Source organism: Myotis yumanensis, unplaced genomic scaffold, assembly GCF_028538775.1.
Source record: "Myotis yumanensis isolate MYYU_CA2020_CCGP unplaced genomic scaffold, mMyoYum1.0.hap1 SCAF_4, whole genome shotgun sequence".
NCBI lineage: Eukaryota > Metazoa > Chordata > Mammalia > Chiroptera > Vespertilionidae > Myotis > Myotis yumanensis.
The window spans coordinates 52,123,110-52,148,313 of NW_027223755.1; the positions used below are offsets into that span (position 1 = coordinate 52,123,110).

The 25,204-nt window shown below is 40.4% G+C and overlaps 1 long non-coding RNA gene across 5 annotated transcripts in view; it reads right to left on the reverse strand.

The window, feature by feature from the left end:
* Nucleotides 1-1,879: 1,879 nt before the first annotated feature.
* Nucleotides 1,880-25,204, reverse strand: part of LOC139008750 (uncharacterized) — a 125,926-nt gene continuing 102,601 nt past the window's right edge. For 4 of the 5 annotated variants that reach the window (XR_011471206.1, XR_011471209.1, XR_011471208.1 and 1 more), the window contains one exon: nucleotides 1,880-3,200. This is a non-coding gene — a long non-coding RNA (uncharacterized lncRNA). The remainder of the gene's footprint in view (nucleotides 3,201-25,204) is intronic. The other variant, XR_011471207.1, reaches the window with a different exon arrangement.

The window sequence follows — 25,204 nt, forward strand, 5'->3', positions numbered from 1 at the left end:
CCAGAACGCACAGCGAGGGAGAGGAGAGGCACTCGCTACCATTTTCGCTGACGGCTTGGTTTACTTAAAGGGGTGGTCAAAACCAGGGCATTTAGGAGGATGTTGCGGAGGACGATTCTCACTTTATATTTCCACAAAGTAAACAGCCCTTGATGGAAAGAAATATGAGAACTCATTAATAAGCATATGCCAAGCAGGACAAAAACAGTCTTTTTACCAGACCAGGCTAAGTGAATCAGATCCAGAAGATGTTTTGGCAAACTAAAGCATCAGGAAAAGCAAATCACTGCCCTTTCAGCACAACATGCAGCTTCCCGTGGCCCATCCCCTTCCTCACTGCCAGCCTCTCTCTTACACACACATGTGTGTGCGCGCGCACACACACACGCACACACACACACACACGCACGCACATTAGGACATCAGCAGTAATCGGGAGCAGTTCAAATGCTATTTGTGGCATTCTAACACAATACAGACCACACACCCCTAATGTGCGAGCAGGGTTCTCTTCTCCTCTACGCAGAACATGCGTTCTGAGCCTATTATGTGTATAAACAATGGCATATGTAATTACCTTTCCAGGGTGGCAATTATTCCTCAGAATCAACAACCAGATTTAAAGCATGTTCCCCCAAAAGACATTCGGGGATCAATTCTGGGTCAATTACGTCAGGCTTTGATTTATCACATGGTGTCAGGCCATGTTAAAAAAAGAAAGTAAAAAAAAAAAATCAAACAGAAACACTCTGAGGTAAAGGCTAAAGGTTTGACTCAACTGGTTTGTTCCAACTTTGCTTTCCCTCAATTGCTCTGCTTTCCCCATCCTTAAAACAATTGTGATTTGCTGGGTTTTATCTGTTAGACAGTTTGCTGTTCGAGAAACTAAATGCAGTGAATCTGGACTACATCCAGATGTGAGCTGCCCCCACACCACCACCTGGCACTGGAAATTTCTCCAGGGATGCAGCAGAGAGTAGGGGTTAATAATTCAGGCTTTGGGATCTAAGAGATCTCGATTTACATCCCCATGATTTAAACAAGATACATATCACTGCAGTGGGTAATACTTCAAGTGGTTGTTGTGAGGTTTAAGTGAGATAATTAATGAAAGGATATGTGTAAGGCACTTAGCTCAGTGCCTGGAGCATCGTGAGTGTCCCATGAATAGAGTGATTGCCCTTCCATTGATGAACAAGCCATCGGAGAGGTGGGACAGCCCTCAGGACCTGCCCCTGTGTGACAAGGACCAGGGAAGCAGTGGCTGTTGGTACAAATCATAGGGCTGAGCTGCTGAATCCAAAACTGAAGTTAAGAGGTCCAATGTAGAGGACTAGACTATATATAAAGTATCAGATGATAAACTACAAACCAACAGCAAGCTTACTCTGTTAGCAAGATTGTTCTATCTTTTATAGAGCCTTATGAACCATAGATAAAAAGGCTACTTTACACACCTTGGTTACCAAGTGTTAACTGAACACATACCTGCTATGCACCAGGCACTGTGCTAGGCACCAGGAATACAGAGATGTTACTTCTAACAAAACTCCCAGAACAAAAAAATAAATATCTACAATTTAGTACAAAACAAGTTCATAACTCAGATTATTGAAAGCTACTTCAGGCAAATTGAAAGTGACATAACAAATACACAATATCACAAGGGTTTGGGAGCTGGGTGATTAATCCTATTAAAGGTGAATCATATAACTAAAGTTGTTGGTCAAATTAGAATAATCCTTTACTGAGAAGCAAAGTGGAAGTTTTCAGAAATTAAATAAAAAGGGATTATATGAGAATTCTCATCAAATTCTTTAGGGAACAATATAATATCCCACTCAAAGAACACTTAAAATCAATTTTATATGGAGTAACATTATTTATTCAATAAGAGGGAAACAGCACTTACACAATTCATTTCTCAGACGACACACAGTACTATTGGCAGTATGTATTGGCAGCTTAATTAAGAAGTCCTTTGATAATGTTAAAACGCTGGCACATTTTCAATTTAGATGGACACTCTCAAGACAAAGACATGTCAATTGTTGGCTCAAACATAACAAAATGTGTCACAGACACTACATAAAATGCCTAGTGTCAACAATCATATTAGTGTCTTAACACTGGAAAAATCATGACTTACTCCCAGATCAGAACTAATTTTTTGGAAAAAGTATATAGTCACTCAACTTATAGAACATAGAGGACAACACCATGAATACTGAAATAGCCAAATTTTCACACACAGCCATTTTCCAGGTCTGTTTGGCTCCTGTCCTGCCCTGTCTTGGGTCCATGAGTAAGGACCCCAAGCTTGATCCAAACCTTCCCCTCCTCCATGCTAATAATTCACTCAGGACGGCAGGCCCCTAGGCATTCAAGGTAGAGGCCTATTGAAACAGATGTGATTCCCTCACCCACTCCCCACCAATGTACAAACATAATATAGTTTTCCAACAGACACTCTACACCTACAGGGAAAAAGAAATTTAATTCAAGTTAACTCCAACTATAATGTGTTGATATCTCTAAAGTCTACAGAACATTTTTGAAATCAACAAAAAGGATCCTACCTATCAGAAGTCCAAAAAGAAATGGAATTAAGATGTCCTGAATTGTTCACATTAGAAGTTTTGTTTTGTTTTTTTTATTAAAGGAACTTAAAATACTCAGAGAAATATACTCTTCCATTTGTTTCCTGTCTTAGAGACACATTTATTAAGAACAGAAGACATACACAAAAATGTTCATTGAAACTAATAAATCTATGGATGGCAGGGACCACATCTTATTTGTCTCCTTCCCTCTCTCATGTTCCTTCCCCTGCTCCGTATAGTGATTCACATGTAGTAATTACTCAATTAAGTTGAAAAGCCAATGCATGTTTCAATTCACGTTCATTTGGAAGGATTGTGCTGATTTAAGGAGCAACTGAGACGAAATTTCCTGATTTCTGGCTAGTGAGGCACACACTGTCTTGAAAACTTTCTTTGCTGAAGCTTGCGTGCATAGCCCCAGCATCATTAACTGCTGGCAGCGGTGGCATTCTTAGGGTCTTCGCTTGTTTCCATTTTTGTTGATGGGAGCATGTTGATTCTCCATCGGCTGTTTTTCTAGAAAATGTGAAAGATGATGTGAAGCAGGTACTTAGTGAAGTGGGTGTTCAGCCTATCCCTGTCCCACAGATAGTACATCTGTGAACAAAATGCAAACACATTATTAATCCAAGCCTTTATAAAACAACTTCTCACAACTAGAATGACTGGTCTTTTGCTGATCACTAAAATTATTTAGCTCAACAGTTCAAAAACACAATAAAACTACAGGGTCTTTTATGGTAAATAAAAGTTTGAACAGGATTAAACTTTAATGCTGTTTAAAGTTTTCTTTCCTTACCTTAAATAATGACTTTCAAATCCATGCCACCTCCAGGTGTAGATCCACGTGTCACAAAACCAGAAACACCACATGTCTGTGCATTTCGAAAATAAGGTTTCCCTACCCGAGCAGATTCTGTCTTTTCTTCCTTGCCTTGATAAACAGGAATAAAATCCCTCCTGAGGTCCCAAGACCTACGTCTTCGTGACTAAAGTCCCTGCCTGGGTCCCATCGTTTAGCACCAAAGTGGATGGCTGGGAAGCAACAGCTGCAGATGGAGAAGCCTGTGATGAAGCAATCTGGCTGGGCAGGAGCACGCTTTCCTCAGCAAAGGCTCTGAGCTAACCAGGTAGGTAAAAGGCAGGTACAAACACTGCCAACACCAACCCCAGTGGGGGAAAAGCCCCCGCCACCATGAGAGCAGCATGCTAGGACCCAGGTAGGTTCCACCTTAGGCATATCCATGTGCATATCCATGTATATTAGTAACACTATTGTAGACCAGGAATGAGACACCTTTGCAAGAAACATTTCTATTTATTCACATCTCTGAAATGTTCCAAGCAGACCCACAGCAGTGAGAGGTAAAGCCAGCAAACACATAGGTAAGCTTAGCCTTAACACAATTTATTTACTAATTTACTTTATTTATTTGGGTTTTTAAAAAATAGGCCAAAAGCAATTGCATATGTGTTTATAATGCCCTTTAGCCCATGAGCAAAAATGCCATACTACATGACCATTTAAAATCCACCTGGAATCATTTTAGGTTTTATCCATTATATCAAACTTGTCACTAAAGCATGTTACTTCTTCATTTGAAATGTTTTTTGCAGTCCCTTTTTCTTCTAATTTCTACTAAGTCCCCCACCCCCCACTCCCTTTGTCAGACCTGGTTCTCCTCACCCTGGAATGTGGCCGCCCCCTCGCTATTCCTAGATCTCCTCAGCTGTAGTATCAACTCCTTCCAAATGATGCTGTTTCCACTGGGCCTCCACTTCCAACATTCACTTCAGGACCCCTCTGAGCTCCTGTCCTGCCCTATAGAAGTCTCCACTTAAGAGGCTCAGAATAGCTGTGACCTTCAGCCCACCTTTATCAGGCAGGCAAAGGAGCAACCACCTCAGCCCGCCAGATAGCACGACTGGAATTCCTTTTGTACTAAAAATACACTAAATTTGCTTCACACTCCTTCATTATTCTTTCTCCCACAATTTCCCTACTAACTCCAACATATTGGCCCAATATTCAGAATATTATAGTGTTAGGACCCCAGATTCTCTTCCAGGACGCCTGCTGCTGGCTGGGATCAGAATCCCCACTGCCATGACACCACCATTCCTGGCTCTGAATCTCACCTGTTCTAGTTGCCCAAACCTCCTGAATTGGATCTCCTCCAACACTGTCCCTGAACCACTCTCAAGGTCATCATGTCCTCTTGGTCACTGAGGACTGGATTGCTGGCCAACCGTAGTGCAGCCAGGCTCCCAAACCCTGATACACTTAGTCTTGACTTCCCCCTGCCCTCTGGCAACCTATGTTGCTGAGATACTCTTCCCAACCCAGACAAACTCTAACACTATAATGTTTTTGAAGCATTCCACTACATTTCCTAGTCTCCAACATGAAGTCTCCACTGCCCTCTCAGCTCATTCCGAATCTTTTTTTTTTTTTTAATATATTTTATTGATTTTTTACAGAGAGGAAGGGAGAGAGATAGAGAGTTAGAAACATCGATGAGAGAGAAACATCGATGAGAGAGAAACATCGATCAGCTGCCTCCCGCACATCTCCTACTGGGGATGTGCCTGCAACCCAGGTACATGCCCTTGACCGGAATCGAACCTGGGACCCTTCAGTCCACAGGCCGACGCTCTATCCACTGAGCCAAACCGGTTTCGGCCCGAATCTTTGTTTGTCCCCTTTCTTCTACCTTCTTAATTAGCTCTGCCTTCTTAATCACCTCAGTTGTGACATGATCTAAGAAGCATTCTTCAAGAAACAAATCCACATTGACTTATCCCTTATCTGGATTCCTCTGGAGTAATCAATATCACACAGTTTAAGCACTTGGTTTTCACTAAATGTTTTCATAGACATTAGCTCTGCAGACAGACTGCTAGTTCTCTGAGGACTTGGAGAGGAGTCATATCCTGTGCATGCTATTGACCTACACTGAGAGAGCAAAGTTCCACTTCCATCTTCTCTCTACCCTTACTCCACTCCCCAACCCACCCCCATGAAAGTGGCTGAATCAACTTACTGGATTCAAACTAAACCTTGTTAAAAGGAATACAGCTTTTGGCATAATGAGAGGAAAGGTTCAAGTTTTGGCTTCTGAAGGATGTGGTCTGTTTGGAGTTTGTCTCTTGGGGTTCTCCTTTTGGATTGCTTCTCTGTACTTCTATGTCACACTGAGAGAGCAAAGTCCCACTTCCATTTTCTCTCTACCCTTACTCCACTCCCCTCCTTCAGCACCGGCCCAGGTGGGCGGGAAGCTTGGCTTCCTTTGTCGCCTGGGTGACCCAAGCCTCCTGCCTGCTCTGGCTGGCTCAGTGGCTGCCACCATCTTTGTCCCACTAATTTGCATACTCACTCCTGATTGGCTGGTGGCCATGGCTGTGGGCATCGAGAAGGGACAGTTAATTTGCATGTTTCTCTTTTATTAGTGTAGATACACACTATATACATATGTACATAACCTTGATGTACTACTTGAAAAGAAGTAAATACTGAATGTAGGATATCCCAAAGTCATAAGATTATCTGTCACTTGTCCAAGTCTGTGGCCAAAACTTCACTTTGAAACAATGCTTTTAATTAGCATGTGATGCAGACACTGACAATTTTCCCCATCTCCCCTTCTCCTTTATTAATAGAACCCCTGAATTTTGAGAAGTACATTGCCACAAAGAGTATATTTCCAGGCCTTCCTGGCAGCTAGTATGGCTGGCAGGATGTGAGTAGAAGTTAAAAGTCCAACATCTAGGGAATGCCTTTAAAGAGAATACTTATGTCCTGACCGGTGTGGCTCCTGTACACCAAAAGGTCACTGGTTTGATTCCCGGTCGAGGCACATGCCTGAGTTGTGGGCTCGATCTCCAGTAGAAGGCATGCAGGAGGCAGCTGATCAATGTTTCTTTCTCACATCAATTTCTCTTTCTCACATCGATTTCTCTCTCTCTTCCTCCCCCTCCTCTCTCTCTAAAATCAATTTTTTAAAAAATATATTAAAGAGAATTCTTATATATCTTTAGACATATGAATGAGGCAAGCAGAAGGTAGTAAGATGGAAGTTTCTTTCTCCCTTACCCAGCAGTCTAAGTATAAGCAGTCGGAGCTGATATACTCCACTTTGTCAGGGAGCTCCCTCTAACTTGTTTCAACCACTGTATTTTAGAGTCTCTTAACCTGGATATAGGTTAGGCTGCTGTAACAAATATTGCATTATAATTCTAGCTCTTACTAACTATTCCAACATTGGACAAATTATTTAAACTCTATGAACTTGTTTCTTTTTTTTATACCTACTTAACAGGTTGTTGTTAGCAAATAAGACTGTCTTTTTTTTCTTTTGCTTCCCATTATATCCCCAGCTTCTAGCACAGATCTGCATATAATAAAAATTAGTTATTCTTGCTATTTCTGTTGATATACTGATCTAGAAAAATAATGTCATACTTTAACAACTAACCACTAAGTACTTCCAAAAAAATACACATTGAAATACAACTAATCAATATGTTGTGCATTAGAGATGTGACATTTTCCTGACCCAAATCTTAGAAAACATGATCTAACAAAAGGTTTTGTCTGACTTGTGAATTTACTTATATGAAAATTCTTATATGTTAAACCAATGGTTGTCAATTTAAAGAACTGACTTTACTTTTAAAAACAATCTGCTTAAATTGGGCAGCCTTGGAAAGTCAAAGGCACACAACCCCAACATTATTGGTTCTGTCCCCTCTGGTTTTTATCACAAGGTTCCATTTATGCATGCATAATATGAAAAAACTGGTTTTATAACATATTTATGGTTGTGAATTGGTATTATCCTAGTTCAGAATCTCGTGAAAAATAATTCTTATGTCTTCCCAAAGGAAGATGAGCACTTCTTGCTTCTACAAAAATAATAGGAGTGAGTTTTCAGTAAAACACATTCCTCCTATTGAAGAGTACTTAATAAACACACATACACACATGGTTGCTTTCATTTCACAAGTGGCACCCATTTGCCAGTCATCAAAGTAATACAGTCTGATCTACTGAGGTGATGGATTCTGATAAACTGTGTAAGCCTGTCATTAGGGGAGGAGATATTATAGTCTCTATGCAGGACATGATAGTGCTTAAATTTCTCATCCATACAGCCTATGAAACACAGGGGAAAGCAACAAGATGAAAATGAAGTTGAACATAAACTTACTGCTTCCCTTTTCAATGAATGATATGAGCTGGTCCCACTCTATACTTTCTACTTTGTATACATACAGCTCTATTTCTTCCTGGCTAATATAAAGATCTTTCATAAAGGACAAAGATTATGCACAAATTTTACTATTCAGTAATTTAAGTCTAACTTAATGCCTTGTGCTTCCACTTTTAAAATATTACTTTTCTCTCTTTTACTCTACCTATCTATATAGCCATTTTGCTTCTCTATAATTTTTTACTTACATATTTAAAATTCTCATCAGGATGAAGATTACATCTAGAGTAAAATTCATTAATTAGGTGAACTGAAGAAGACAAGTCTGAATTAATGAAAAGTCTTGAATGTGGGCTACTGTCAAAAAGATCACGATAACAGCAACATCTGATGTTTGAGAGATACTACATGAAAACCACCGGGCTGGCCACTTTACATGCATTATCTCACTGAGTCCTCATGGAAGTCCGGGAGGTATTATCATCTCATTTTCACAAATTAAAAAATAAAACCTGAGCAACATTATGTAACTTGCTTAAGGCCATGTAGCTAATGAGTGATAGAATTACTTTCAAACTTGAGTCTGACACTGAAGTATATGCATGATTTTCTCTACCACACCAAACTGCTAGGTCTTCCTTCAATCAGAAATAATAGTAAAGCAATATTTCAGATCAGGTTAACAAAACTCTAAAGCATTAAAGAACCCTGCTCTGGTGAAAAAAATGAGAAGTATTTGAAATTAGCTACTTTAGGTAGGTAATAATTATCTGCCATTTATGAAGTACATACTCATACCAGGCACTTTCGACACATTAAATGTAACCCTCACAGCAACCCCATAAATTAGATTACTGTCTTCATTTTGCAGACGAGGAAAGATTCTCAGAGAAGCTGAGTCATTTGTCCAAGGTCACATCGCTGGTGAGCGGCACAGTCTGCACCGTGCATTCTGCACACCACCTCTCTCCCTCTCCTGCAAGGCCTTCCCCTGGAGTGCTTGAAAAGACTGCTTTTTAAAGTAATAGTGCCACCCCCACCCCCCTGTAATTGTATTTATACTATGTGTTAGCCCAGAAAAGCTTTCGTTCAGAGACAATGCAAAAGTAAACTCTAACCCAGGCCCTGCCCTCATTATCATAAATTCCCAAATTTAGTGAAGTCCGTGTTAATGGGTTTTACTGTATATAACAAAGAGTTTAATAGTCACTTAGACCTGCTCTATCTCTATTAACAAATCTAAAAAGCTATTCAATGGTAAAGGGAGGAAGAGGAGTAACCTCAAAGCTAAAACAGATAAGAAGTGCCTGTAATTTGTACTCCAGCAAAATAAAAATAACACATAACATATGCCAATACAACCATATAGTACAGATGCCAATATATGACAACAAATTCAATCCTACAAGTTTAGTGATCTATTCATCAATTAAAGAAAATCAATCCTAATCAGATGTTCATATTAAGGAATATAGCCATAGCAAATCGGCAATAATAATTAAAAGTCCATTTCAAATCTCTTGGTCAGCAGCAAAATGATCTAACAGAGCCAGACTGCCTGGTCCTTTCTGCAGTGCTGTCTAAATGTGCACATTGTGTCAGAATTCCTGGCTGTTTAACACGGCCCTCCTTGCCACTCAGTCTGCACTTGTTTCTAATGAAGATACGCATCCATGTGTACCCTGAGTGAGGAAAATGTACAAGTGTGTAGGTCAGGCACATATCTGCTGCCAGAGCCAAGTCCCCGATACACAGTGTGGGTTTTCCCACACAGGTCATCACAGTGTAGCAGATTCCACACAAATTCTACCAGCCTTCGAGGGGCTACCTAAAGCCGTCAGGATCCCACAGCTCAGTCAGATTGCATGGGGGTTTCTTCTTGTCTTTAGGTCAACTTGTAAATGAGCTACCACAGGCCTCTCTCTACAAGGGAAGTAGCCTTGGGATACAAGCAAAACAATCTAGGTGGAAGGAGCCCAACTAATGTTTTAGGCCTGGTGCCCTGTGGGTAGGTGGTGGAACCAGATTTAAGTCAACAAGCACTTATTTCTCACAGTTTTGCAGGTTGATCAAGATGGGAGCAGATTCGTTTCTTGGTGAGGGTTCGCTTCCTGGCTGACAGCCACCTTTTTGCTATGTCCTCTCAAGGGAGGGGAGGAGGGAGGGAGGGAGGGAGGGAGGGGGGAGGGGGAGGGAGGGAGGGAGGGAGGGAGGGAGGGAGGGAGAGAGAGAGAGAGAGGAATCAAGCCTCTGGGAAGTAAGATTAGGAAGAGAGGACTTTAACTTTTTGCTTTGTATACACTATTGTATTTATTTAGGTTTCCAAGCAATTCCCCAAAATTGAGAACCCCCCTTCCTCTCCTGGGTTCCGAAAAAGTTAAGAATACAAAAATAAAAGAGATGAGAGGCTAAAGTATAACCTTGATTACTAACTGAGACCAGAGTAGAGGAAGCAGCTTATTGTGAAAGCCAGACCAAGCTCACTCCAGCAGTTGCCAACCGGTGGTCCCCGGTCCACTGGTAGTCTGTGAGGTCTGAAAGGTTGGCGACCACTGGAAAACCATCAACTCAAGCCATCTCCACAGCCAGGCTCATGCAGCCTGGCGGCAGGGGGCGGGGGTTGCCTCCCAGATTCAGGGAGAGTGTGGGCTCTCCATAGCCAGGCCCTCCTCTGGGTAGAAAGAAGGTGGCGGTAAGCTGAGCTGGCCCACTTATTCACTCCACATGTGTCAGTTACGTAAGCCCCTCTCCCTGTAGGGCAGAAAGTGGTCTGTGAATTAGGAGTATAGACTTTGCCTGTGACGGTAGTGTCAGTGGTGGCTGAGTCTAGATTGCAACAGATTAAAGAGTAAATGGTGAAAAGGAAGAGGCAAGAAAGTAGACAACTCAAGAAGAATTAAAAGAAGGGAAACAGAGTAAGGAATTTGGGGAAGGATTTTTTCAGGAAGAGGCCAAAAAATGTTGAATATGGCAAGTGGAAGAGACACCATGATTTCCAGAGAGAGTCTGGGCACAGCGATGGAATCCAGGCCACGAAAGGTGGATGCCTGTCACTGAGATGTGAATAAAATGGAAGGAAGAGGGAAAGCCACATGATTCGAGGCAAGGATGAAGGAAAAGAAGTTGAGTTCATATCATAGGATCAGTTTTGCAAGAAAAGTGGAGAGAGATTCTGGGGCTAATGCCAGACAACAAAATTTAAACTTGCAAACTGCCACAGGGCTGGCTGTGCTAAAGTCATGACAAAACAGCAAACCCAAAACCTACTTGTAAATGTTTTATCACAGTGTGATACTTTTGAGAAATTACATGATTTATTATTTATAAGACATTGCTTAGATTAGTATTGATGTATATGTACTCTGTCTCATTCACCATCGTGCATCATAACATTAGTTGATTCACATGCTCCCTTGTCCCTGGGAGCTCTGAGGAATAAAGTTTAAGCTTGACTGGCCCTGTGCACTTTTTCATTGCAATTCTGGCTACCATTACACGATAGTCCCCACATCACCAGGCAGGATGGTGGGAAACCAAATGGACCAGAGAAATTGGGAAGAGTCATAGTCTAAAAATCTGACTCCATACTTTTAACTGATAAAGAAATTTCTGCACTGAAATGTTTCCATATTCCCACTGATCTATCTATTTCCATGTTATGGTTTCAACGGCCACAGAAATCCTTCTGGCAAACAAATTCTTCCGGTGAACAGATTTCTGTGAGAAGAAGAGGAGGAAGAGGAAGAGCTTCATATCTTATAAGGGTCCCCAAAGTTATAGCCTTTCTCAAGTATTTCTTTCTTTAATCAGATTTTAAAGTTATGTTCCACGTCTCCTCAGTGGGGTTTAGCTTTACAACCCTCTTAACTAGCAGTTTTTGACATCATTTAGGTTTGGCAAAATGTGTGCTAGGGCCCCTCCTGGGCCTTCTCAGCTGCTATAAAAGTTATACTGCATTTGGGTAAGTGTGGAGGCTGGCACCACAGAGGATCCCTGATGGTGATTATCATGCAAATCGGCCTCCTGCAAGTCCAGCTCCTCCGAGGAGGCCCTCCAGCTCTGCGCCCCCAGTCGCCTCATTGTCCCCAGGATAAAGCGAACCATCTTCACTGCTGACACTGGCCGCGGCCGAGATGGGATCTCCTGGCAGAGATTAGTGAGCAGCAATGAATCTTTCACTTGGGGTAGAAATATGATTTTATTTAAGAAAATAACTATCATAATTGGGCTTCTGTCACTTTAAATTTTAATGGTGAGAGTAATATGGAGGCTTCTGGAACTTTAAATTATGGCTTTCAGAAGCTTCACACTGAATCTTTCAATTATTCTCTGTAAGTACTTTCTCAAAGCATGTGCCACCATGACATTGATATCACAATTCAAATCTAAATTCAAAACTGACTGCAAGGCTATGAGCTATGTGCTGGCGCGCCGGCTGCCTCATTTTATCTTTGAACATCTGAGCAGGCGAATCAAGAGGCGCTCTCCCAGAGCCCAGCCAGCTGTTTGCCAAATATTCAAATACCCTGGCATGCAGAAGAGCCTTTCAGATTTCCCCACATCAAAATTAGCGACGGCCCCCTATTTTTCTCATTAGCTTCTGGCTCACCTACACGCTCGCACACAGGCCCGCCTGACTCACTGGGCTGTTGGCTCTCCTCGCTCCCTCGCCTCCCAGGTGCTCCACTCCAGCACTGGGTCCTGGGTGTGCTGCAGGATTCAGCAGTTCAGACAAAACCAGGCTGGGGGATTCACGCCTGTGTTTCCTTGAAGTGGATCTGAGAGAGGGGCTGAGCTATTTGTAGTAGCAGAAAGACAGAGAGCAGAGGGAGTGTGTGGATTTTATTTAAAATGCATCCATTAGGGCTGGAGCAAAAAAAAAAAAAACGGAATTGGGAAGACAGCAAGGGAAAGGGAAAAGGCTTTCCTCTTTTATTTTGCTGTCTTAACTGCCTTGTCATGTGCCTATTTTCTCTAATCATGTTAATGGTTTCTCTTCATTGTAAAACAAATAGAAATAGATATATTTATTTTTAGGATGAACTTTAGACTGCTTCAACCATTTTAAAATGAGTCCTCTACCTCAGTAAGGACAGTGCCAAATATACAACGGTAAATAACTAAATCCAGCTGCACTAATGAATCTACGACGAAAGACAACCCTTACTTCACATTCTGTAGGTCCTGGAGCAATTTTCCTCAGCCAGATAACTGAGGACAGCGCACCCGGGGAGTTGAGAAGGAGCAAGGGACGAAGGTGCCACAAGACAGCAGCCTCTGCCCAAATGGCTGGTCCAATTTCCTGAAGCTGGACCCCGAAGCCCGCGCTCCAGCTGGGTGAGGGGGTTCCTTGATTCCTTCAGGAAAAGTGGGTCTTTACGTGCTCATTTCCTGTGATGTGTTTACACTTGCACAGAAGGGGCACAGCAGGGAGGCTTTCAGGGCACATTTAGGGGGAAGCCAGCCTCACAGGAGTCGTGAATGCCAGATGTCAGCCCAGTGCGAGCTGCTGAGCGCTCTGCAAGCAGGAGGCGCAGCCACCAAATCACAGTCTGAGAACACTCCGCCGTCCTGATCCAGGGCCTCTCCTTAACCACAGGCAGAGCAGGGTAGAAATTGATGTCACTTAAAAAATAGCAACAATAATAAAAGGAGCTGCTAACATGAGTATAAAAGTTATTTAAGAACCAGATAGGTTGATGGCATTCCAGTTCTGCCAGTCCAATATATTCATTCCATCAACCCAAATCATCATAAAGCAACTAACTTACTTCTGGGAACCACAGGTGCAAAGGTTAGGAAGAGGCCCATGTGTGGAGTGGCCGTAGGGTTGTTGATTGACATGATTCCCTGAAAACGGCCTCAAACACTACTTTGCACGGAGATAAGGGCTGTGGTGCCCAAGGAGCCACTCTTCTAAGACACTGACCATGGACAGAGAGACACAATTTTTTAAAACTCACATTGATTTTGTTTGGAGCCCAAAGCAGTACAATTACAAATCCTGTTTGACTTGAATACTTGAGGCTTATGGAGTGTTTCAAACACAAAACAGTTCTACATAAATCATTCATCCAAATATTTACTATGCCCCCATTACATGCCATGTAATATATTTTGATGAGCCAGTTTGGGTTAAAGAATAATCCTCTGTAGAATTTAGTACCACGGCATGTCCCTTCATCTTAAAGTTCCTTCATGTCTATAAAAGTTCTCTCCCCCTTAGAGGGATCTACATCTTGGATCACTCTGTCCATTTTACCAACTTCTCCTCTTCTTCCTCAACCTTGTCCTCATTACACTAACTCGATTGGGTGGAGGGGAGAAGGGTAGTACATGAAAACCATTTGGAGAACTTTTTTTTTCAAACTACAAAGACACTTTCCACCCCCATTTGAGAATCATTACCTATATATATGAACCACTCAGTATTTCTAGCTGCACTAAATCACATCACTAAGAGTTTGGGGATGAGAAAAATAAAAGACTAAAAATCTCTGTACTAACTACTTCCTCTTGACATTATCTACTCCTGAGACTTCAACTATCACTTAGATGCTGATATTTTAAAAACAACATTTTAATAAGCCCGATCCATATATGCAAATGCCTAGTAGGCCTCTGTTTTCAAATAACCTGACAAACTCAGGAAGCACAACCACAGATCTATTACCCTTATGTTTTTACTCTTCCCTTTCTTTATAGTATCCACTCAGTGGGTACTTCACACTCCCCACTCCCACTACACATACATCAAATCTGTCGCCAGATCCTTTCTCTTCTTCCTCAGACGCATCGTAGGTCTACCATGTGCCATATCCCACCTGGACCTCTGCAATAGCCTCCTCACTCCTTCCTACCCTTCCTACTTCAAATTAGTTTCCACGTGCTCCTGATTCCTACTGGTTAAAGCAGGAACTCCAAGAACACAGCAAAGCATAAGAGAAATACAAAATGACTTCTGATAGCATACAGACCTACTTTTAGGATATATTTTTAATAGGTCTAGAAAAGTAGACTTAACAGATCAACCTGGGGTTTTAAGTTAATATTGAGTTTGCTTTCAAAATAAATTTTAGTATAAGATCTGAACAATTAAAAATTAATTCAGATAGTATGCAGATATTTTTAAAAACATAAAAGTGGTACATCAATCAATAAAGTTTGGGAAGCTTGGTCCTACAAAATAGGTCTAAACTTCTTAACATGGCCCTAACCGGTTTGGCTCAGTGGATAGAGCGTTGGCCTGCGGACTGAAGGGTCCCAGGTTCAATTCTGGTCAAGGGCATGTACCTTGGTTGCGGGCACATCCCCAGTAGAGGGTGTCCAGGAGCCAGATGATCGATGTCTCTCTCTCATCAATGTTTCTTACTCTCTATCCCTCTCCCTTCCTCTCTGTAAAAAAATCAATAAAATATATATTTTTAAAAAATAAAAATAAACTTCTTAACATGATATTGCAAATGTTACACATCCTCTTCATCTCCAGGAAATGCCTCCTCCCACATCCCCTACACTCTACTTAGACCTTCTAGGTTATTAGCTTTGCTATCTATCAAAACACCCCAAACCTACTGGCTAAAATAATATTTTATTTAGTCCATAATTGAGCAAATCATCTGGGTCTTTTGACTGGGCTGACAACAGATTTCTTCTGGACTCTCCCATGTGTCTGGGGGATCAGCTGGTAACTAGATGGTCCAAGACGATCTCACTCACACGTCTAGTGGTTAGTAGACTGTCAGCCAGAGCCTCTGGCCTCCTGCAGGTGGCCCTTATTCTCCAGCAGGATAACCTAGGCCAGTGGTCGGCAAACTGCGGCTCGTAAGCCACATGCAGCTCTTTGGCCCCTTGAGTGTGGCTCTTCCTAAGCCTTAGGAGTACCCTAATTAAGTTAAAAACAATGTACCTACCTATATAGTTTAAGTTTAAAAAATTTGGCTCTCAAAAGAAATTTCAATCGTTGTACTGTTGATATTTGGCTCTGTTGACTAATGAGTTTGCTGACCACTGACCTAGGCTCATTGACAATATGGCCTCAGGGTTCCAAGCACAGAAGCACCAATGCATAAGCACTTTCACATTTGCTAGTGTCCACTGGCCAAAGCAAATCACGTGGCCAACCCAAATTCAGAGATGGGAAACAGACTCCATTTCTTAGTGGAAGGATCTTCAATATCACATTGCCAGGAGTTGGGTGTAGGAAAGGGTAGAATTTGTGACCACTCTTGCAATGTACCACTCCTACCATGTCCCAAAAACTACAAGGTGTTTTCACACACGTGCTCATGTTGTTCCCAGCACCTGAAATAAATTATCAAACTCCTTCTGTCCTTCTGGAAAATTCTTACTTCTTGTCCGTCAAAGTTCTGTTCAAACATAGCATTCCCTAACACCTTCCTTCAAATTAATTATGCCCTCGTATGTTCCAATGATCCCTTGCATATGCCTCTATTATAACATTCAGTGAATTGTATTATAGTTATTTGTTTCCCTAAATAGACTGTCTTTATACCACCCGCATCTAACACAGTACCTGGCAAAGAACAGACATTCAATAAATGTTCCCTAAATTGAATTGAATTGAATAAATTCAAAACAAAGCTTAAAGTCCTCCTCAAATAAGCCTACATTTAAAAGACTGAAGGTGCAACAATACAAAACTGGCTTTATGAGTAAGTAGGACTAATTAGATCCACCTCATCTCATTTAAAGGCCACCATATTATTGTAAGTCTAATAATGTTTTGCTGTAGTGCAAAGTGCATAGGTTTTAGAGTCTGAAACACTGGGACTCAAAGCCTAGCTCTTTTTGTGATCCTAACAATTCACTTAATATGTTTCTCTGCACCACTCAATACAGATGTTTCAGGGAAGGACTTAGCACAGGGCCTGCCACATACCAAACACACATCAAAACCCAGAGACTCCTACTAGAAAAGCAAATGACCTGGGAGGGGGTGACCTCAAGCCTTTATCATTAATATCTGAGGAGAGTAGGAGAAGGGGAAGAAGAAGAGCATGAAAGTTAAAGGGTAGAAATTAGACAACTTTACAATTTTACTGAGAGCCAGGCTTGTGGCTATAATTAAACAATTATGTCAGTTTTCAGGGACCCCCTGCCACAAGGTATACAATGACTATCTCTTGTTTTATATATTTTATTGATTTTTACAGAGAGGAAGGGAGAGGGATAGAGAGTAAAAAAAAATCGATGAGAGAGAAACATCGATCAGCTGCCTCCTCCATGCCCCCTATTGGGAATCGAACCCGGGACCCTTCTTCAGTCCCTGTGCTGATGCTCTATCCACTGAGCCAAACTGGTTAGGGTTATTTCGGTTTTAGAGTACTCAGAAATCTCTGCATAATTTTGCTGGGTATCAAATACGGAGTCAACATTTACACATGTACTTAGTCAAGACTACTAGGGAAAGCCTTAAGGAAGAAAAAGGGTTATTTAAAATGTTGGTGCTCTCATCTTTTTAATGCATATTCCTGTATCTATTTACTTTTACATTTAAAATTGGTAATTGGGTAAACAAGGTGTGTGTTTTTCCCTAACTAAAGATAACAATTTTTAAATGAGAAAAATGAAAAGCATGTTACAAACGCATAGTTCTACACTTCAAATTAAGTCACTTTTATAAGAAATGTTACATTCAAATCAATATAATGTGAGTTTTAGATATACAAATCCTGTTTCAAAGAGAAGCTAAATCTAATACATTTTAGATAAAATCTTTAAACTTCTGAAATCCAGGTAGGAACCTCATAGAAGGAATCTCTATAGTTGTCTCTCCTGAGGCTTCTCACATCTCAATGGCAGCTCTGAAACATTTCCGTGTTAGTGCACACTAAAGCAATGTGTATTTGTTGATACCCAGCCCTCTAAATGAATCTCCACCATGTCCCCTGCGACCTTTCATCCCAGCTACACTGTAAACTTCCTGGTACCCAGGATTATGCTTTCTGTATTTTCTTAATCCACCTCTCTTCACTCCCAGCACCCAGACTGTATTTAGTAAATGTTCATTTATGGCTGATGAGGAAAAATACGTAAGTAACATTTACTGATGGTAAATCCCTTGGTCCATTCAGGTTCAGATCAAGACCTCTAGAAACCCTAAACACTAAAAAATTATGTTGCTCCTCTCCATGCACATAGATGTAAAAATAGACTAACACTAAACAATAGGGCACAAAACTTACATGTTCAAATTACAGTAGCCTCTGCTAGCAACATTTTAGGTAAATTCATCAAAGGCTGGACTCCTCTCTCATTCTTTCCCCTCCCTATTATGAGAGAGGGAGGGAGGGAGGAAAGAAGGAAGGGAAGGGAAGGAGTTTCATCGCTTGAGTAAGCAAGTACACAGCATGTGCCTCTGATTTCCCTTTGCTTGGTTAGCTTTAGGGTACCCCAATTCTGGATTGAAATCATAAAACTATGTCAGGATATTAATTATGGGTATGTATGCTAGTAGCAAAAGAGGAATCAAATAATTGCAGATATTCACTGAGTGGCCAGATTATTATGACCAGCTGACATTTGTAGGCAAATTAGCTATAATTTCGCACTGAAGTTGCTAGAGGGCCAGACCATTATAAATAGGGAAGCAGGTTGTTTCCCATGACAGTAGAAGTGACATTTTTCTGAAGATATGAGTAAACAACGCGATTTAACAGCCTTTGGATGTGGAATATATTTGAACGTGAGTGGCCAGATTATTATGACCACCTCACGTTTGTAGGCAAATTAGCCGTACACTACATCATATGGGATATGGAAGCCGAAGGCCTGTTCGAACACCTTTGCTGTCTGCAGTTACCAAGATAAAACATCTCCAATTCGCACATGAACACAAGAATTGGACAGTCGAGCATTGGAAAAAAGTCATGTGGTCCGATGAATCATGTTATCACGTTTCCAGTTGCATCATGCAGATGGCAAAGTGAGAATTTGGCAGAAACAGCATGAAAGTATGCACCCCACATGCATGAGTACAACCCTTCAAGCTGGTGGGGGCAGTGTTATGGTTTGGGGCATGTTTTCCTGGCATGATTTGGGCCCTTTAGTTCGTGTGGAACAACATCTAAACAGCACAACATACCCAAGTATTGTTGCTGATCAGGTTTATCCTATCATGTTGATGGCATATCCCAATGGAGATGGCTTCTTCCAATAAGACAATGCACCATGCCACGGTGCTCGCATTGTGCAGGAGTGATTTCAAGAACATGAGGGAGACTTTACCTTGCTTAGGTGGCCCCACAATCACCAGATCTCAATCCAAGTGAGCATTTGTGGGACGAAGTTAAGAGAGCCATCATGCAGCTGGTTCCACAACCATCAAATCTCACAGAACTGGACAGTGCTATTCATCAGGCATGGTGTCAGATTCCTCGCATCACCTTTCAACATCTCGTGGAGTCAATACCAAGAAGAATCACCGCAGTACTGAAGGCAAAAGGTGGCCCAACGAAGTACTGATGGGGTGGTCATCATAATCTGGCCACTCACGTTCAAATATATCCCACGTCCAAAGGCTGTTAAATCGAATTCTTTACCCTTATCTTCAGAAAAAAATCACTTCTACTCTCATGGTAAACAACCTGCTTCCCTATTTATAATGGTCTGGCCCTCTAGCAACTCCAGTGTGAAATTATAGCTAATTTGCCTACAAACATCAGGTGGTCATAATAATCTGTCCACTCAGAGTGTGTGTGTGTGTGTGTGTGTATGTATGTGTGTATATATATATATAAATATATTTCCTCATCCAAGGATATGTCTCCATTGACTTTTAGAGAGAGAGGAAGTGAGGGAAAGAGAAACACTGATGTGAGAGAGAAACATCAACTGATTGCCTCCCGTATGCGCCTCGGCCAGGAATCAAACCCGCAACCTAGGTATGTGCTCTGATTGGGAATCGGACCCTCAACCTTTTAAGTGTATGAGACAATGCTCCTGCCAATTGAGCCACCTGGCCAGGGCAATCCATATGTACATTTGATGTTGCCCTGCAAGTGTCCAAACTCTATTGTATAGCAGAACAGCTTAACATAGTATGAATAGAAAAAATGCAACATTTTGCTTTGTCTGAGGTCACAATTGTATCACAGTTGTATATAGAAAAGGAGGTGCAATAAATGATTATCAGCAAAGCACACAAAAGCACAAGTTCTTTGCATTTTATTCCATTAAACTCCAATATTTGATAAGGGCAACAAATACCAAATTATATTTGGATAAACCTTCTATAAATAATGTTTTCACAGCAATCACAAAGTCTAGAGTATAGATGCTAATTACAGAGCCAAATCAAAACCATCATAATTATAATTACCATAAAACTAAAATATCTCACTTATAATATGATTCTCATATCCATAGTAACAGATATTAGTTAATATTTCCATTAAATTTGAATAGTCTTTATGGTTAGATATAATAATTTCAGCTGATCTATTCCCCCTTTTATATTTTAAAATCTGAGTGTGTGCCTCATGAGCTGAACACTTCATTTTTATATACCCAGGCAGACCTTTGTCTTATAATTTTTTAAAAAATGCTTGGATACTTAGGAAAACAGCATAAAAAAATCAGAAATATCCTGTGATTAGAACTTTTCTTCTAATTATAAAGGAACTTTAAAACAGTAAGTTTCTTAAACCTTATACTGACAGTGAAGTGCAACAAGAATACAAATTTAGGAATGAAATAAGATAATTTAGTACCTTGTCATGTCATCATTTCTGATGGTCCTAAGATGTGTCCAATATTTTAAATAAAGAAATAAAAAGATTTCCTTAGTGGCTTTGGTCTAAGAGTGGAGGGTGTACTGTGTCCATTAAATAGGAAACCAAGGATTATTTGAACAAATAATATTACAGCTCTATGAGATGACTGATGGTCTTTGCAAAGGCTCAGACTGGTTCCATCTTTCTTGAGATTTTTATCACTGATTTGTTCTTACTCATGTGCAGTCACCAAGACCAGCAGAGGTAACAAGTGTTTGATGTATGATGTGTGAGCCACTTTTGTCATACTGCATTTATTTTCAGCTGTACTCATACTCGGTACTATTTGTGTATGTTCTTGGACTTTAGTTTTTTCTTGTTTCTAGTGATGGGTCAAACAGATATGAAAATTATAATAGCACTACCCTCTAAAGCTCTACCAACATAACATATATCTGCTTCCTTGTAAGAGGCGCCTTTCCATTGCAAATTAAACAAATGACTAAAGAGCAAATACCTGAATATAAGAACTTAGTCTTTGTTGCCTTATTTGCACAGCTTACACATCCCCTACCTTTTAGCATGACCCATTTCAATTCAATCCCTATTTTACAATCTGTAGCACACCACAGAACTTCTCTTCTAGTTGAAAGGAAATTTCAGGGGATGAGAAGTATGGAAACACACATTTAATTCATCCTATTGAAAAAGGACAATTCTAAGTGTTTTCTGAGAACTTTTGCATCTTCTCACAGACTGCAAATCAGCTTAGATATCTTAATCAGTGGTTAGAAACATATCCTATTGGTAACATATTCATGAAAGATGGTATGTGTATGAGCTGCAAAATGTTTGGCAGAGACTCAGGAGTGAAAAAAAAAGAAAGAATATGGTAAAGAATTGATGAAATAGCTTTGTTTCTACCCCATTCATTTGGTAAATTTTCTATTACTTCTGTTTGCTCTATATGGAAGGATAATAGACAAACAAGCAGAATGTCAGACTTCTGTGATTTGATTTCATCTATATATAGATACACACACTGTACAATGATGCAGGATGGATGGATGTCTAGACACAGTGGTGACTGTAAGGCCATATATGCATTCTCATCTCTCTGAATTTTCCTATTCGGGATATTATTTCATGCAAAGTTTAGTGCTCTTTTGTTTTAACAATCTAAGCACTGCCTAAACATTATTTCACAAAATCGAGAGTAGATCTTGACAATTAATTTCTACAGTCAGTGGTCTTCTCAAACTGGGCAACTCCCCTTGGAACGTAGGAGCCACAGCAGCAGGCTGTGCGCGAGAAAGAGCAAGACAATTCATTAGCTGATTCTGCAGCAACTCAAAGTGGTGGGGGATGTCAACCCCTGCTCCGGCGCTTCAATACTAATGAGAGTCATTGCATATTCATAACCCCAAATACAGTCAGTTTCTTGTAAAAAGTTTTGTCACCCAGGCTTCATGGCAAGAGCAAAGCACTGCACAATTCGTGCGGTGGCACTTCCGCCAAGTGAGTGCAAGAGCAAGATTGATTGTTTTTCAGCGGAGCCTGACGGGGAACTAAAAGATGCTGCCCCAAGGGTCCTAAAACTCCGGCTTAGTTTGATTGCAAAGCCCTGAATAATCAAAGAAACAAAAAAGGAGGCCGTGGTGGTGAATGTGTATGTCTATTATATACATACACATGCATATACACCATACATAAATATATATTTATATATAAAGAATATTTCAAATAAGGAATCTAGCTTATTGAGTGTTCACAGTAATTATCTGTAAGGAATGTAAAACCACTCACATCAATTCTTATCATGTTAAAAGGAGGATGGTGAGCCTTAGTAAACTTGTTCTCACAGTTGCAGAAACGCCCTGGTACATATCTTAATGGAAACAGATTTCTAAAATTGTCTGAAGTTTCCCGTCATTATCAATACCAAAGCTTAGGGAGCTGAACCTGTCAGCTCTGCCAAATCTAGAGCTACCTGGAATCCAATTCCTCAGGCAGCTTTTTATGTTGTTGTCACTGCCTCCCTTGCTTTATCATCCTCATCATTATGATTAGTTTCCAGAAGTAAGCCATTCGGTGTGCTTGCCAGGAAATCCTAAGGGGCCAGTGCTATACCATTTGACCCCAAAATACCTGTCTGTTTGGGGTAGCTACCAGCATCCCCTCGAGTCAGAGAAAGGAAATGTATGTTTCAGCACCCACTTTGAAAAAGCCTTGAGCATTTTTTCACTCGTAATGATGTCTTCAGCTGGAATGCCAGAGCACGTCCACATTTCCCTGACAGGCATACAGTCTATAAACTCTCCATAAGAATTAAATAAAACAGGACAGTGAAAGGAAAGTTTCTAAATTTGATCACACTTGAGTTGTTCAAAGATATTTCCAGATGCATAGTGTGTATAAATATCTGCATAGCTAAAAACAAATCAGGGATATTGGGAGAGTGGTGGGGGATAGAGGATGAGGTGTTGTGGGGGAAGGGGCTCAGCAAACTGTTTTATATCTTAGTCACAGACACACAAGCTTCAGAAATAGAAGGATTTGTGTTTATGATTGATTGAGGTAACTGATTATCCACAGATATTTTAAGTGTGGAGACATTAAATTGTCAGCTCTATCAGTTTGATTGCAGTAAAACATGAAAACATTGACTTTTGTCTAGTTAGAGAAATTTATTTTTCCCAGAATGACAATCCTTTAAGTAGACGCCAGGCAGCTTGCCAGATTTCTATGTCATACACTGAAGTTTGCAAATGCAACCCATATTTTCAAGTGTTTTTCAAGGTTCAGTGAATGGTGCATAGGTCTTTTGCAAATAGTCTTGTAATAAACAGATTCCTGCGTTATGCTCATTCTCTAAGCCTGAGAAAAGCATTTACTCATTTTTGGGGGGGTGAAGGATGGGGGGAAGACAACATTGTAGTTTTGTATTCATGAAGAGTATGTCACCAGCGCTCCTCAGTTATTTAAAGTATCTCTCAAAAATAAAATAACCCTCTTTGGACCACCACTTCCAAACAAGTTTGATTAATATGTTTTATAAGCCTGAAATAAATGCTCATCATAACTGTCAGTGAGCTGACAGTTTTCAGAAGTCTTTGTTCCAAGAATGAGTGATTTGTCTGATATTCTGTAATATACCATGTTCCAGCCTAAAAGGAAGATGTCACAATCAAGTAAATTCTACTAAAATTTGATTGCCGTTAAATCGGCTTTGTATTCTGGAACTTTGCGTGCACTGTATGTGTGCACACTATTTTATAAAATAAAAACACCACATCTTATTTGTTATTATTGCTTGCCAGAGCAACTCTGTATTTCATTGGGCAGAACTGGGGTTCCAGTGTTTAAAACCTAGTCTATTATAAGAATAAAAAATGTCAGATATTATATATAGTCAGTCTTTTTAATAAAATCTGTGACTGGGAACTTATCACTAGGCCTGATGATTTAAATGAAAACACCAATCAAAAGACAGATGTGGTCATTAATTTCTACTGAAACATCAATATCTCTATATTTGCTACATATTTTCTAAGCATTTATTATGATCATTAAAATACAGTATGTTCTAAAGACCAGCAGACCATTGATCTCTCTGTGTCGGAGTTCTGCAGACAACAGTAGCTAATACCTGGGGGGAAAAAGAGGGTACCTGAGCAGCTAAGCCAGCTACATCAACTGAAATAATACTTCTTCCTAACTCCTTTAGCCAACCACCTTGTGCCCTGGAGCACTGGATTCGGTTGCCCTTCTTATCATATTTTACAGAGTAATAACTATTATAAGTAGTCATTAAATTATCCATTCTTCTACTCTTTTGTTCCAACTACCACTGATGCTTTATTGCTGTTCTGTGGCAGAGCTTTACAAAGCACCCTGTCCATATAGTGCCTACAATTACAGTTCCTTTTGTCAACATGCTTTCCCCTTGATTTAGTTCCACCTATTTTCACACCAGGCCTACCAATGTTAAAATTACAGATCCTTTTCCATTTAACATCTCTTTGTTTAATTTACATTTCTTGTCAATCCTGAATCATTTTTTCATCATCTGCTCTCTTAAAGTTCACTAGGGTCTTGCCTTTCTCGTGATAGCAGCCACCCTTATCATGATGTATCAACTTAAACTAAGATTTCCAACTTCACTCCTGCCTATGCTTCATTCTGGTTGCACCAATAAACCTAAATAAAAAGGTAAGCTTTATTGCAGCTACCTAAATAAGTTCCTTCATACTACCTATAGGCAGTCTCTCTTAGACTTCCACAAGCCCTGAGGGCAAATACAGACTTTGCCCCAGTGCCTAATTCTATCCACATGTTCTTTTAAGTGTATATCTCTATTTACCAACTATATCTGCACATTAGCAATATTTTAAAAGGTAACTTGTCTCTTCTTACAGCTAGTGAAATATAAGATATGCCCTTCTCTATATAAAACAATTACTATATGTATGACTATTTGCTCTCTCCCCTTTCTTTGCTGGAAGAAAAGATCACTTTAGTGCAGGGATTTTCAAACTGTATTCAGGAGCACATCAGGGGCCCTTTTCAGAAGAAAATGAGTGAAGGGGGATACCAAATAGAATGTACTCCAGCACACCATCACTTTTTTCATAACGTTTTATTTTGAAAT